Source organism: Crocodylus porosus, unplaced genomic scaffold (assembly GCF_001723895.1).
Source record: "Crocodylus porosus isolate Cpor-Errol unplaced genomic scaffold, CroPor_comp1, whole genome shotgun sequence".
NCBI lineage: Eukaryota > Metazoa > Chordata > Crocodylia > Crocodylidae > Crocodylus > Crocodylus porosus.
This window is the reverse complement of record NW_017728917.1, coordinates 8821278-8835653: the sequence shown is the minus strand read 5'-3', so window position 1 is coordinate 8835653 and position 14376 is coordinate 8821278. Positions and strand designations below refer to the sequence as shown.

The following is a 14376-nucleotide window of genomic DNA, read 5'->3' as shown; positions in this document are numbered from 1 at the left end:
TTCTTTCAAAAACAGATTTTTTGAATAAAAGAATCCAACATAGATACTGAGCCACCACTGAAACCCTTTTCTAGGGTGATCGGGTAACATTTAAATAAAAGTATTGAGTAAAAATGTAGTACAATACATTTTCCCAGGAAACAAAACACCTTTTAAAGAATTTTTAAAAAGGCCTTTTTCCTTCCCCTGACCCTGTCTTTAAAAAGAAAAAGAAAAAAAAACTTAAAAAATGAGCTTTTAAAGGGAAGATAGGTTGGAGAACAGGCTTAATAGAATTAATTTTCTATAGTTGACAGAAAAATATGATGAGTTTACACAACAGACAAGGGAGTTATGTATTGTGTAAATAAGTAACTACTGAGTTTTCTGTTTACTTGCCCCCCCCCAGCATCTTGGACAACTCACTCTGGCTTTAAAGGCTTTTTGTTTGGTCGAGAACTGATTCAATCGTCCTCTGGGGAACAGGAGGATGCACCGTGCTAAGTCCTCACGTTCAACAGGTGCAACCAAAAAAAAAATAAAAGGTAAATAATGCAGCAATCTTTAAATGTTCATGGTGCCAGTGAACATCCTGACACGTCAGCCTAGCACTTTTCAGTCAAACAGCATGAAGGCTGTATACATATATGAAAAAAATACATATGATTTGGGACAAGCCTTGACGTTTCTATTTTTCCTCAACCGTATATGGCTGGGCACGGTGTTCCCGGCCAGGCAACATGAAGAATGAAAAAATTCGAGGAGTAAAGCTTGCTTAGACTGAAACCACTGAGAGAAGGTGTGGGCCTTGAAAAAACATACATTTCTGATCGATTTTATTGTCAAGTTAGCCAGCATCCAGGACTTCCAACTGAAAACACAGAGCGTGCAGCTCCATACATAATCTGCAGACTGAAAGGCAGACAGACAAGAGCTTTTCCTTAGGAAGCAAAGCTCGGACCCACTTCTTGCTATTTTTCCCCACTTGGTGCCCGGAGGAATCCAATTCGTTTGGGACAAGACTGATCGTGTAACGGAGAAGAAATATCAGGGAGACGGTGATCAAATGCGCACCGTTTCCCAAAGCTGGTGGAGGAGAAAGTGATCCAAGTTCTTCCAACTGCCCTGATGAATGAATCTCTATCTTTAAACACACACACACACACACACTCTAAAATCATATGAAAACATGTATGTGACTCAAACAGACGCAGCACTACAAAGCAGGCGCTGGAGGTGCAACCTGATCCAGAGGAATCCTAATCTCCAGCTTCCTGCCTGTGGGCAGGAGAGCACCAGGTGCCAGAGACGAGGTGGCATCTACCCCTTTTCCTCCAAGCATGTTAATCTGGCCCATGCATGTTTTGATAAACCTCCAAGCCATTCAGAAATTTCAGCTGACAAAAACTCAATTTCTTCTGGAAAATACAGGGCTGGGCTTGACTATCTCAACCCCGTGGGAAATCCCATATTAAAACAGTAATAGCATAGGACAGCATTTCCCAACTATTGAGCCCCAGCACAAAAGTGAACAGGTGTGCCACCGAATTGTGCTACGGCAATGAGCTACGATAGGTATGAGGATGGGGGAATGCCTTAACAGGTGTGCCACAGAAATATTTTATTAATGTAAGTGTGCCTTGGGTTGGAAAAGGTTGGGAAACACTGGCATAAGACATTGAAATTAAGAGTTTATGGTACAGGCATCTCAGCATCTCCCCTGCAAAACTGAAATAGCGACTCCTTGAAAGACCCCACCTGTAGTCACTCCTGCCCTACCAAAGTTGGAGCCTCCAATAACGCTTGGAGACTCTTCGATTAAGCAAAGGGGGTCAGAGAACTGGGTCAGTTAATAAGAATAAGAGAAGCCAGAATATGGGCTTTTAAAAGAGCACACTATAGCGATGTCCATTTGATGGCGGACATCACAACAGGTAGGATGGGCTGCAGGGGTGGCAAGCTTAATACGCAGTGAGTGAGCACACTAACGTTTTACACCATTAAACATGGAGCACAAAAAGCTTTCTCGTGTTGTCTGCAAGTCAGGAACGAGCTGCAAGCTAGAAACTCTCATGGAAACCAAACACTTTGCAACTGCTCTCAATACAACCTATTCCTGAAGTACCCAAGCTCCAGCTGTTGTGCCCGTGAAGCTCCCATGCTTCAGACACTTGAATCAAAGCTGTCCGTTTTCCAATGCTGGAACATATACTGCGTGTTTCAGTGAAACTTCTGAATTGCTTCATCTCAACAACGACTGTACAAAGTAGTACACAGGCTGTCCGTGGAATCTGTCATCTCCTTAAGCAACTCTTTAAAACCTACTGGTGTGTCTATCAACTGCAAATAATTCAGGAGCCTCTCAGATTCCAGTGATTTTATGGAGCAACTTCAAAATTAACTCCCCAAACCCCTTGAAACTTGTGTCTTATGAGCTGGATCTCATCGAGGACAAATGAACACAACAAATTTGGCAGTTTCAACAAAGTCATTTTTGATTATCTGACTTTCAAAAATATATATGCATATATGCCAGATACTCTTCTCAGTTACACCAGCATAAATCCAGACTAATTCCTTAGCTTCAAATGCCTCGTCTCATTAATAACAAAAACTCCCCCCCACACACCAAATCTCTGTCTGCTGAGAAATTTCAGACAGAAAGTATTTTATTTTATGTTAAATGAGGGTAAACAGCAAGTTTTGGACTCTCACTCGCAGTCTCACCCTAGCCATTCGTCTCATATAATTGACTCTGCAGACATGCACACAAATTCTTACAACTTCTACAAGACCTCTTGTGGGCTTATAATGTTCTCCGAGGTTCAAACGTTCTTTGCAACTACCTCCAAAAACAACCATTTACACGTTTCTTGGAACCGAAGAAAACGCACAAACAAATAAAATGCTGGGAGCTCAATCTCAGGGAGAAATAAAGGCATAAAACAAAATGGCTGGCTGCAAATGAATCCTCTCTCTCTCTTTTTTTTTTTTTTTTTCAGATGCATTTTCAAAACAGGACATCTCTAAATAGCATTCAAAACTGAAGAATGCACTTTTTCTTTTGCCCTGCCATTCAAAACATCTATTTCCATTTACAGGAATCAACTTTAAAAAACAGGGAAGCAGCAGCAACATCCCCGCTCCCCCTGCTGAAAAAATACGATAAAAAAATAGTGGAGGTGGGGGGGAAAGCCCTCTTCTACTTAAAATGGACTCAAAAACTGTACTTGAAAACAAAAGAAACCAGCTCCCCACCTAGACTATCAGTCTTCTGTCCTTCTACATAGCTTTTCTCCCATCAGTGGAGTTAAACTCTCTACATCCCTACAAAAGAAGTAAAAATAAATACAATTCTGTATTATTGAAGAAGGAATCTTCTACGCTTCAACAAAAAAAAAAAAAAAAATCATGGGACTGAAAGGGATAAAGAGAAGAACTAGATCCATCTTCTTGCAAAATTTCTTAATAACCCCCCCCAAAAAAAACAAAAAACAGCTCATCAAATTTCAGCCCAAATGGATTCTGAAGGCCACATTACAAACTGCTGATATTAAGGGTTTGTAATGGAAATGATGTCAGAGCCTTAGTTACAAAAGTGAAATGTTTTTGCTACCAAAATAAAACAAACAGTGAGCTCAAACTCCAGAACGACCCTTCAGAGCCATTACAGAATCTGTACAAAACGCACTTCAACTGTAAGGGATGAAGAGGTGGGAGACTCCCAAATTAAAATGCACAGATTGCATAGGAAGAAACATTTAGCAATTAAATCTCTTGGATGTGGCGAGTGAGGTTCCTGCCATTAGCAGTAGCAAGAAATGCTTTCACACGTTGCAGTGAGAAATACAGCAGGCTACAAAGGCCAAAGACTTCAAAAAATGTCTTGGGTTTTGCACTAGCTAGCAAATAAAATAGGTGGTCGAGTAACGCCCAACAACATCACCTGCAATGCTGCCACCGTAACTCTCACTCATGCCATTACTACCACCATATGGCAATCAGCTCAACAAAACGTACCGGAAAGGCACACTTTTACTCTGGTGTACACCCACAGGCTACGATTTCAGGAAGAGCTGAGCAATTAAAAATCCAACGTACCTGGCAAAAATTTAGTTTCTGCTCTTTCATTTTCCCACTCACCTCATGACGAACACACAAAAGTGGGTACCATTTTTATGCCGTACCATCGGTTCTGTAGCCAGGTTTTTCTTGCAGTGCAACTCATCCCTTGATCGTGGGATGTGTGGCCCATTGAAGCCTGCCCTCCAGCCGATTCCAGCTAATGGCCATCGTCACTGGGTCACCAGACACAACATGCTTGTTGCTTGACACAAGTGCAAGAGATGCAACTTTGGTCCAAACATCCTCATCTACACGCTATGCTTTGGCTTTAGGATAGGGAGAGCCAACCCTATTCTATATCTGCCACTTACTCCTTTCCAGGGCAGAGCTAGGGCAAAACACAGTGCAAGTCCCCACTTCGCTACACAATTTGATAAAAAGAAAAAAAAAAATTGCTACTAGTAACTATCACCAGTAACTAACCCCTTCAGCTCTCTTGGTGTACAGTACAAGTTAATAAACTCCACTGCCCATGCCCTTCAACTCTGAGATTTGGTACCACATAATAAGTCCTTTTCTGCCAGAGCACCGGGTCTGCTCTCTGAACTTCCCACCTTTACCTTGCCTCTTCCTTTGCCCATACTAATTCCCTGCATCCCTCTTACTGGCTCAGCCTCAGCTACTGCATACTCTGGAGTGTGTGGACACCAGGTGAGAGGTCTTCCTTCGTGATCCCAATCACAGGGGCATATAAGCGAGACTGACCACTTAACCAGTCTAGAACAGCCCCTACTTCATGACAAATACCAGCACAAGATTGACACAAGCGGCTCACCCATCTACCACAGCTAACTGGAAAGCAATGTCAGAGCAGAGGCGGTCCAAAGGCTACTGATGGAGAAACAAGGATTTGCTCCAGCTTTTCACCCTAGGCCATTTTAACTTTCTTTCCCCAGGTGGAAAGGCCTGGAAGTCCAACATTTTGTGCAACTCAGTATTAAGCCACACCATTAGGACTTCAGCCCATAATTTGTGTTTAATTTATCTACGGTTTTGTCATCCACGAATACATGGGACAGTCCAGTAATCCTTAAAATGATGCTCAATTGCCTCTTGGAAATTTTCTGCAGCCATCTTTGATCTATGAAATGATCTGAAACTATGGCAGGTCTACCACAGTACAAAATCTGGTGTGAACGGAGATGCCACAGTACAAAATCCGGTGTGAACGGAGATGCCAAAACATAACGGTGTAGCTAATGATCTACGTAACAAGATTCCCGGTCTGAAGACATAAGCTAACCGCTGAACCATCATGCTTCACTGTGTGGTTTAGTATTATAGGTCTGAAATGGATGATGGTAAACTGTAAGCATGGAATAATACAGATCAGCATTTTTACTTTACTTAAGCCCTTATCAAGCATCTAACTTCAGAGAAGTGGAAGAAGGGTGGGAGGATTGCATCAAGAAGTACCAACTTTTGCTCATGAGAATAGTTCCACCGAAGACAAGTCATATTTGGCTCAAGAACAGCACAGACCCGTTTTGACTCTCACAAACCGAAGAGGAAAATTCTCCAGTAAGCTATGGAAGTTTTAAAGTATACAGAAACATGAAGAACAAAAACTTAAATGGGGGGAAAGCAATAGAAACCTGTTTTCTCAAGATCAATAATGCTAGCAGATAACAGCTTAGAGAAAAGAGCAAAGTTTTGCAACAGACACTGGAAATCTTCAATATGGCATTCTCACAGCTCATGTTAACGAGCTTGGGTTAAACATTTTCCAAATGATTTTAACCCATCTTAATCTGCTTTATAAATCTTCTCGACCCATGTGTTTCAGGGCAGTCACGCTTTGCATGTATGCAGTCTTTGGGCCTCGTCATCCTACAACAGTCAAATATGACGCAATGCCCGTCCCTGCAGTTTACAGAGAGATTCAAGTAAGAATCTTGCAGCATCTCTGAGGTCAGTGGAGGATCTCAAAGGTGCTTTGACCATCAACATCGTCTCGTGACATATCTTCTCATTGACAGACAGGAGATAAATGAATCCAACTTTTGAGATGGGTTCACAGACTCACACAAACAATCAAGTTATATTCCCAAGCTCATACAGTGAGCTATCAGTATATATCCACATGCAATCCAGGAATCCTGCATCCCCATTTCCACTGCGCCTGGAGCTCCCCCAGTACACTATGTTGCGTATTAGTACTAACCCAAACTGCATTGCTGATCCACAACCCTAGCTGGAAAGTGGTGGCATTGGGACACATTCTCCCCATTTTACAGGACCACGGTCCCCCCTGCCCAAACAAGCTGGAGGGAACAGGAGGAAGGAAATCTGTGCCCAACATGATTTGTCCCAAGGGACTAATACTGTAGTTCTTCTTTTCTTTTTCTTACGTAGCCTGATAGGGAGAAGACTCTCCTGATTTATCCGCACAGATCTTGTAAGGAGGAGGGGAAAGAGATCCAGAGACATACATGGGTTCGGCCCTGTGAAAAGACTCTATTACAGCACATGTCAAGCCCACAAAAGAATTTGTTGGTCGCTTCACTGAGTCCCAAATTACAGAAGGCTACTGCTTTGTTATCAATATTTAATAAACATTTAACTCCAGCATGCTTTAAGAAGTAATGCTTTAAAATAAGTGTAACTTCACTAAGTCCTTTTGTGCTGATTTTTTCCCCCCCTATTAAGGGCTTTCTGAAGGATATTAACCTTGGCTATCTTGAAATCTGCATGCATCTTTTGTTACTATTATACAACTTTAGTAATATGTTTTGATTTTCCAATTTTTCAGCATGCAAGCTACCCTTCATTTACGATGCCCATTGAATTGGTCTGATTACCCAAGATGCCATTACATATTTTTAAACAAATGACTGCTGCTGAATAACTAACGCTATTGAGCATATTTCTATACACATGCACTTCCCCCCCCCCCCAAAAATCAGCATTTCAATTCAGAGTCTCGCTTTGAAGAAAGCTGGCTAAGGTTTATAAAGCAACTTAATTAGGTATTATGATCAGCTACGTTATACATAAAGGGGAATGCAAACACCTAAATTCTGAAGGTTTAGCCATGAAAACTCCTTGCTGTGTTTATTCAGTTATTTTTTCTTGTCAATGTTTGTATTCTTCAGAGTTCACGGGGAAAAAAACCTGAAGCAAAAAAAAAAACCCAAACCTATTGCATCACCCTTGTCCTCTCATCCCAGTGTGTATGCCCGAGGCTGGATTTCCATGCAGCTCTGGGTAGTACAGGACCATACAACTGCTCCTCAAGGAGGGAAGACTGTTGCACTGGAAATGAGTCAGTGGCTTAACCACTAAACTCAGAAAATGGGATTTCACCTGAAATTAGGCTATCAAGCAACTGCGCTCAATCTCAATCAACGAAACCCTTAACCTTCCTTATTTCAGCGGCACTCCTCTAATTAGGACTCCATCACCATTTCCCATTACAAACTCCTATTCTCGTGGTTTATCATCTTGGCAGTTTCAATTCTCACTGAGTTGAAACTTGATGTACAATTTGTCAGCCCAGATGTCAGTTATCACGTATTTATTTTACTTTGTACTTTGGAAGAATTGGTCCTTAGTCTGCAGCCCCTGAAATCACAATGGCAGTAGTGCCAGTGACTTCAGCAGCAGGACAAGACCTGTAATTTGTCACGGAAACAATTCTTGGCGTTCAAGCAATATGGAACTACTCTACACTTTCATTACATTGCGCATTTTTGCTTTGCCATTTGGAAACCTGCACTTGCACCCGTGCAATACCTGATCAGTGGAATACACCATCAAGGGAAGTGGTGGATTCTCAATTTCCCGGGGTCTTTTTGAAGGGCATGCCTCAGCCAAATCTGAGTTCCTCTTTAGTCCAACCCAAGTCATTGGGCTCAACACAGGGGTCACCTCAATGGAAGTGGAGGGCCAGCAATAAAGCAGGAGCTCAGACTGGATGGTCGAATGGTCCCTACTAGCATTATCTTCTCAGTCTATGAATCATGCAAGCTACTGAAGTATTACCTGATGCACACAAGAGGGCAAGCCTGAGCATGTGTTTTGTGCCATGGCTACAGCATTACCAAATAAATACTTCTGCTTTTGCAGATCTAGGGCCGAACCTTTAGGCCAATTTCAAGACAGCGTTTTGTGGTTACTGGAGACAAAACTCCTGAATTCACTTGTGCCGCGTAATATTATGCCCCAATACCACAGCATCAGCTAACTTTTACTAAGGCCAGCTGCATTTGGGGGTACAAGGTTTTTCCTCGCACGGCAGGGTCATTTAAATCAAACCAAAACCAAGAGGAGGGCAGCTCTAGCCCTTGAACGATGAGCTTTTCAGGGCAGGGTCTGTTCCTTCCTAAGTGTCTGAAAAATACTAAATATCTCAAGAGCTCCACCATAAGAAAATAGCAATACCCAAGTCCCCAGGGAAGCTATATATGACACTGTTGACCCAAACCATAGGCATGGCCAAGGACTGCAATATTCACTTGAACTCCATGAATTTTATCCTCACTAAATAGATATTTTTGGCAACAAAGAGCTAAAATACACACTATCCACAGATCTATTTTAATCTGAAACAGATGACAACATGGGCACTCTTCCCCCTTAAAAGTGGAGTTAAAAAAAAAAACAAAAAAACCCAAACAAATAAAAATAACTCCACTTCTCCCATAGACCTTCAGCCATTCTGAAAAATTCTAAATTTGAAATGAAATCACCATTCGACACTCAAACAAGGTCAAGAGAACAGTACTAACGAGCACTGACATCACAGCGAATGGCAGCCACTGCTTAACGGTTACATCAGTGTTGCTTGTTGCTATGGTGCTTAACCGACTATTAATTTCTGAAAGAAGGTGATTATAAAGCAGCCATATGAACCTCAGTCGGATGACACCACTTCAGTGCTGAGCACTGACATGCGTTCCTCCCGTCTTCGGCAAGTTAATTTTATGAATCACCACTTTTGTGATGTTAATATTATTTCTAACTTTAAATTTCCAGTGTAGAAAATAATAACAGTAAGAAAAAAAAAAGAAAAAAAAGAAAGAAGCAAGGGACTTTCAGATGGTTTTAAAGCAGAAAGCTTTTAGGGAAATATAAGGATTCATCCCCCCTACCCCACCCCCCATTTTTTTTTTTTTTAATCTGTCATAAAAAACCAAGAGCCTGCATTTTACTTATTGCTATTTTGAAAATTAATCTGATTAGGAGCCCAATTCTGTGCTCAGTTACACTGCGCTAAATCCAGGCTCATGTTAGCTTAAGGCAAAGCCACCCTAAAATTAATCTGATTGTCCCCTACCTAAGACTCACCTGGTATAACCGAGTCGTTCAGTGACACAGGGCCACTGTTGCAGCTAACACCCTCTATACTCTCCCATTCATTAGGGGCATGGCTTGGGGACAGTACATGGCACAATCCCCCAGCAACAGAAATCAGAGCCCACTGTCCTCCTCGTCACCGAGGACCAGTCCAGAACGGCCTGAGAAGGCAACAGCCCCAAAAGGCTGTGCTTATGCCCCTTGCCCGAAGAGGTATGCTGAGGCCCTAGTCCACTGACTCTGCTGGAGAGGTTTAGATGAAAGGCAGATTCTGGGCACAGCAGAAGTTTCATATTTGAGCCCAAGCCTGTCAGCTTTATTCACATATTTCCACGAAATCCACAATTTTTGCAACTGAGGAACGGTGCCTCGGTTTTGCAAGATCAGGCCACTCATTCATGCATGCATGCAATCCTCTCTGCAGAGGCCGAGTGCAAAAACGGTATGTGTATTTACCTTTCTTAGTTGCTTCTGTAAAGCAATCTTCAGTTACAGCCACCCAAAAAGGTCACTCTTCTTACCCTGGAGACAAAGAGGATATCACAGTGTGATTGGCTGATCGGTATGAGCAACACCGTCTGAAGCATTTTCATTGGCACCACATTAGCAAGTACAAACATAAATAAAACAACAAATGAATCCAATTGTGTTTAATGGTGAATGACTTTCAGAGAGAGTTAATAAAAACAATCCAGTCACAAGACTGTGCTTATCAGTACCAGCCTGCGTGAGGCTCTCCAGCTTAGTAAGAACAACTTGGTCTTTGGGGGAAAAAACCCTGAAGATGAGACATCTGTGTTATAATCTTGATGTCTATCAATTTATTTTCACTTTGAATAATATACGACTCCTAGCCCTTTGTTTTCAGAACCCAAACTCTTGCTAGACTTGGTCTGCTTATTTAACGTCTTTTGGTATGTTTGGAAATCACTGCTATTCGAGCCAGTCTTCTGGGTCCTTGATTTCCCCCACCCTTTCAAAAGAGTCACACTCCTAGATGAGATGCTTTATATCTAGCTGTACCTTTCATGCTGTATGCAGGTAGCTGTTTGCTGTGGTTAGTCTCCCCTTGCTAAAGTCAAATCAAAGCACATCAAGTGCGCTGAGTTATTAAAAAGGGTGCGTGTCGGCAGGGGAGGGGAAAAAAAAAATCACGAAAGTTTGTCATTATAAAGCAGGAAGGAAGAATAACAGCACGTGTGTTTTTTACCATGTATATTACTGCATCTTGTGTACTCTCTTATGCAAAACAGTATGTAATCCTTTAAGAAACATGACAATCTGCCACTTTCTGTTCATGTAATTGGGATCAACATATGGTACAAGAAAAAAGAAAAACATTTGTTTATTAATTTAGATCAAGTTACTAACTCAAACCACTAACAGTGCTTAGAATTAATTCCACGTCAGTTGACCAAATGCTTTACTAGAGTAAAATTATAACATAATTTCACTGCTATGTTGATCATCTGCTAAGCAGTGTGCAGAACATGTAATATCTAATGCTTTAATTCATTAAAGGCAAACCCAAACATGCAAGGGTTTGCTGATCTAAAAAACATAACATGAAATGGAAATGTAATGAAATGTTTCACATGTGGAACAAACAAGGCTTGGCTTTGCAAAATTCACATAGTAACTGTGAAGGTTTGGGGACAGGAGGGAGGGTGTCAAACTGATCAAATGACAAATTGTGTCCTTTCCACAATCAGGTAGAGCTTTGCACCAAAGTAGCAAAACTTTGCTGTTTGGGAAAAATCAGAATCTCTGTTAATTCAGAGAAAGAAAAGAAACGAAGAAGGAAAAGAAAAGGAAATCTCATTTATCACTTATTTTGAAAAAGAAAAACAGTTTACATAATGACCTGTTACCATTGCACCTCTGGAAACAGACAACTTGTAGCAGGCAGTTAAACAAAGATTTTTTTTTTCCTTAATGGACTAATTTGCAAAAATTACAGGTTTCTTTAAACAGGTTTCCTGAGACGTTTTCCATGATTCTAATAACGAAGTATTGAAAACCCAGGCCAACACCCTGCAAGTGCTCATTCATGCAAGCACTTGGGGCTGCTCATCTCTGCAAGCGTTTCCAGACTGAGCCTTACAGGAGACAGTACTTCATAACAGACTCTCACCTTGACTGCAAGATGTGAAACACCAATTCTTGCTTGCAAAACACATCATTTTTTTGCATACTATATACTCTCAGGTTAATTGCAATAAAGGTTTTCAGCCCACTCTACTGGAGATGTTATCCTGATCGTGTTTTTTAAACCTATGTTCGAGTTTATTCATTCTGTTACATCTATTTTCGGAAAGTTTTGCATTCAGACATACATTTTGCAATCAAAATAAACATGCTACTGCAGATTCCCAAATACGCCATATTAAAACTTAATTTTATAAATGAAAGAGCTGGAAATGATGATTTTGAATAAACAATCTTTTTGTAGCATCTCAAATCCATTTAGCATTTGCCATCGGTTTATTAAACCTCTTTCTGAACACCTGTGGAGCATATTAAGTAAACACGCAACAGAGAAACCCAACAACCATGGACTACGTTTTACTCAAGCATGGTCTAGTGACTAGAACACAAGACTAGGAATTGGAAGGATTTCAGCTGTAGTCATGAACCAGCTACTAATTGTGTGTGAAATCTTCGGCTTTGGTTTTGCATTTTAGGTTGTTGGGGGGTTTTTTGTGTTTTTTTAAACTGGCACAAATGTGGGGTGCAGCAGTTTTGACTATCCAGTTGGAGAGACATAGGACTGGATTTGCAAAAATGCTGTGAATTTACACACCTAACAAGAATTTCAGCCATTCCTGTGAAATGCATCTACTTGTGGAGCATCACAAAACTTTGCTGTGCAAATCCAGCAAATATTTATATAGATGAATAACTACATATATGCAAATAAACTTTGTCTATCCACATAAAAAGAACCTCTCTCCAATCCAGTCTATTTTTTTTTTTAGCACAAATACATACCACCCTGTTTATTCAGAACATAAAAGTACACTTCCCCCCCACAAATTAACAACCAAAAAGTGGCTACTCTATTCAGATCCGGGACACTTTGTATTCTTCATTCTCCCTTTCAGGAAAGTATGTGCAGCAAACACAACTTGTGAGAGAAGTCTGCCATACTGAAGGAATTCAGATGCTACAGTGAGAAGTACTAAGAGCCGATACAGAGCAGGTGTGGTCCCACTGACTTAAGTGACCCGATGCAACTGAGTGGTTATTTCCAAGCTTAAATACTTGCAGGACTGGAATTTCAGTATTGAAAATTTAGCTAATCACTCTTTGCTTCGGTTTACCCACAAGTGTGATAGTTAATGCAGTAGAAGCCCATCCATGATGAGCTTTGAACTCTTTGGATGCAAAGCAAATCACAGGAGGAAGCATCTAAGCAAGACACTTGCTTTGTTGGAGTGGTGTGGGAGGGAGGGGGGGGCTCACAGCAATCCTAAAGAGATTGTGGCCTGATCCAATGCACATTGAAATGAATGGAAAGCCTACTTTCAAACAGGTTTGGCATTAAGTCCTTGATCTTGACCTGCTTACCTAAAATCAGGCTTGGGTCCCAAGTCAAAAGAAGCCCCGTCATTATCCTTGGTGTAGAAGCCAACCCTATAAAGGCTTTGATCCTCCAACCCTCACTCGTAGGAGTAGCCCTCTACTTCAGCGGTACTATTGGGGTCAACAAGAGTCAGCTGTGTCAAGGCTCTCACCTGTGGCCCTAATTGAGAGCCATTATTGGAAGGGCGCAACTCAATCAATAATAAGACAATGACACAGAGGGGAATGCAAAGAGGTTTACACTTGATTGAAGAAGCATATTTTTATAGCTGCTAAGCATGTGGCCTTGCACAGTTGCCAAAATGTGGCAAACAAAGGCCTCGAGCCCACATAACCTGGCTCACGTAAGTAAGGTCACACAGGGGAGTAGTATTTCAATGGGACTCTTTGCTTGCATAAGGTTGCTCACGTGCACAGGTGTCAGCAGGATGGAGGCAAATGCCGCAGTGGTGAAAAGCCTAAGAGGGAGAAGTAGACTTGGAAACAGAAACCACAGGGGAAAAAGAAATCCTTTTTACTTGCTCCCTAGAAAGCAGGGGGAAAAGCCACTCTAAGAAATTTGATTTACTATTTCTTTCTATTACAACTTTTGTTTCACAGCCAAACTATAGAAAATATTTGTTTCAAATGTGTATTACAAGGCTTCCTGCAAGCGCTAAAATACATTAATAAATAAAATTAATAAAGCTACCCCATAATTAGCAAGTTAATTCATATATTCCTTTAATATTCTGTGTGTGGCAACAAAATTATATAGCTTCCTTTTTATTTTTTTCCCCTTTCAGACCTAAGTTAAGTCCAGACTTGCAGATTGACATTTGTTTCCCTATCTTATTTTTAATATTATTATTACTATCATCATTATTATTTTGGTAGGCTAGGGATTGTGGCGTTGGAGCAATTTTAGGGAGGGCAAATCAGTGAAAAAATTGAATTCCTCATCCTTTTGTTCATAGCTCAACTATCCAGAGCACCTGGCCCTGATGAGCAATGTAACCAGCGGTTCTTTTGGGCCAATTCTGCAACCAAGTACCTTTGTGACTTTACTGACATGCATGAACTCAGTCACACAAGTAAAGATATGAATGCACCTGACTGTTCCCAGGATTGGCTCCTTTCTTCTTCTAGTGTTTTTTTTTTTTTTGAAGTGGCAGCTGGGTTTTTAAGAGTTAAAGTCTCTGATACCCTAAAATACTTAAAGCTAAGTATTTTTAACTCAGCAGCATATTAGTATTTTCACACAGCATACATGCCATGAGATACTGGCTGCAGTACAGACCATGCCAGGTGTCATCATTACCTATTTGGAAAGTGAAATGCAGGTGGCTCTGAAAAGCATGTCAAAGCAGACTGTATTTCTTTACTCTGGCCCTGGAAGAGAGGTAGGTG

The 14376-nt window shown here is 41.1% G+C and overlaps 1 protein-coding gene across 8 annotated transcripts in view; it reads right to left on the bottom strand.

Annotated features, from left to right (window-relative positions):
* FOXP1 (forkhead box P1) overlaps positions 1 to 14376 on the bottom strand; it is a 442485-nt gene that overhangs the window by 245896 nt on the left and 182213 nt on the right. For all 8 annotated transcript variants that reach the window (XM_019536645.1, XM_019536646.1, XM_019536642.1 and 5 more), the window contains one exon: positions 9859 to 9924. The gene's annotated coding sequence lies outside the window, so the exon portion shown is untranslated. The remainder of the gene's footprint in view (positions 1 to 9858; positions 9925 to 14376) is intronic.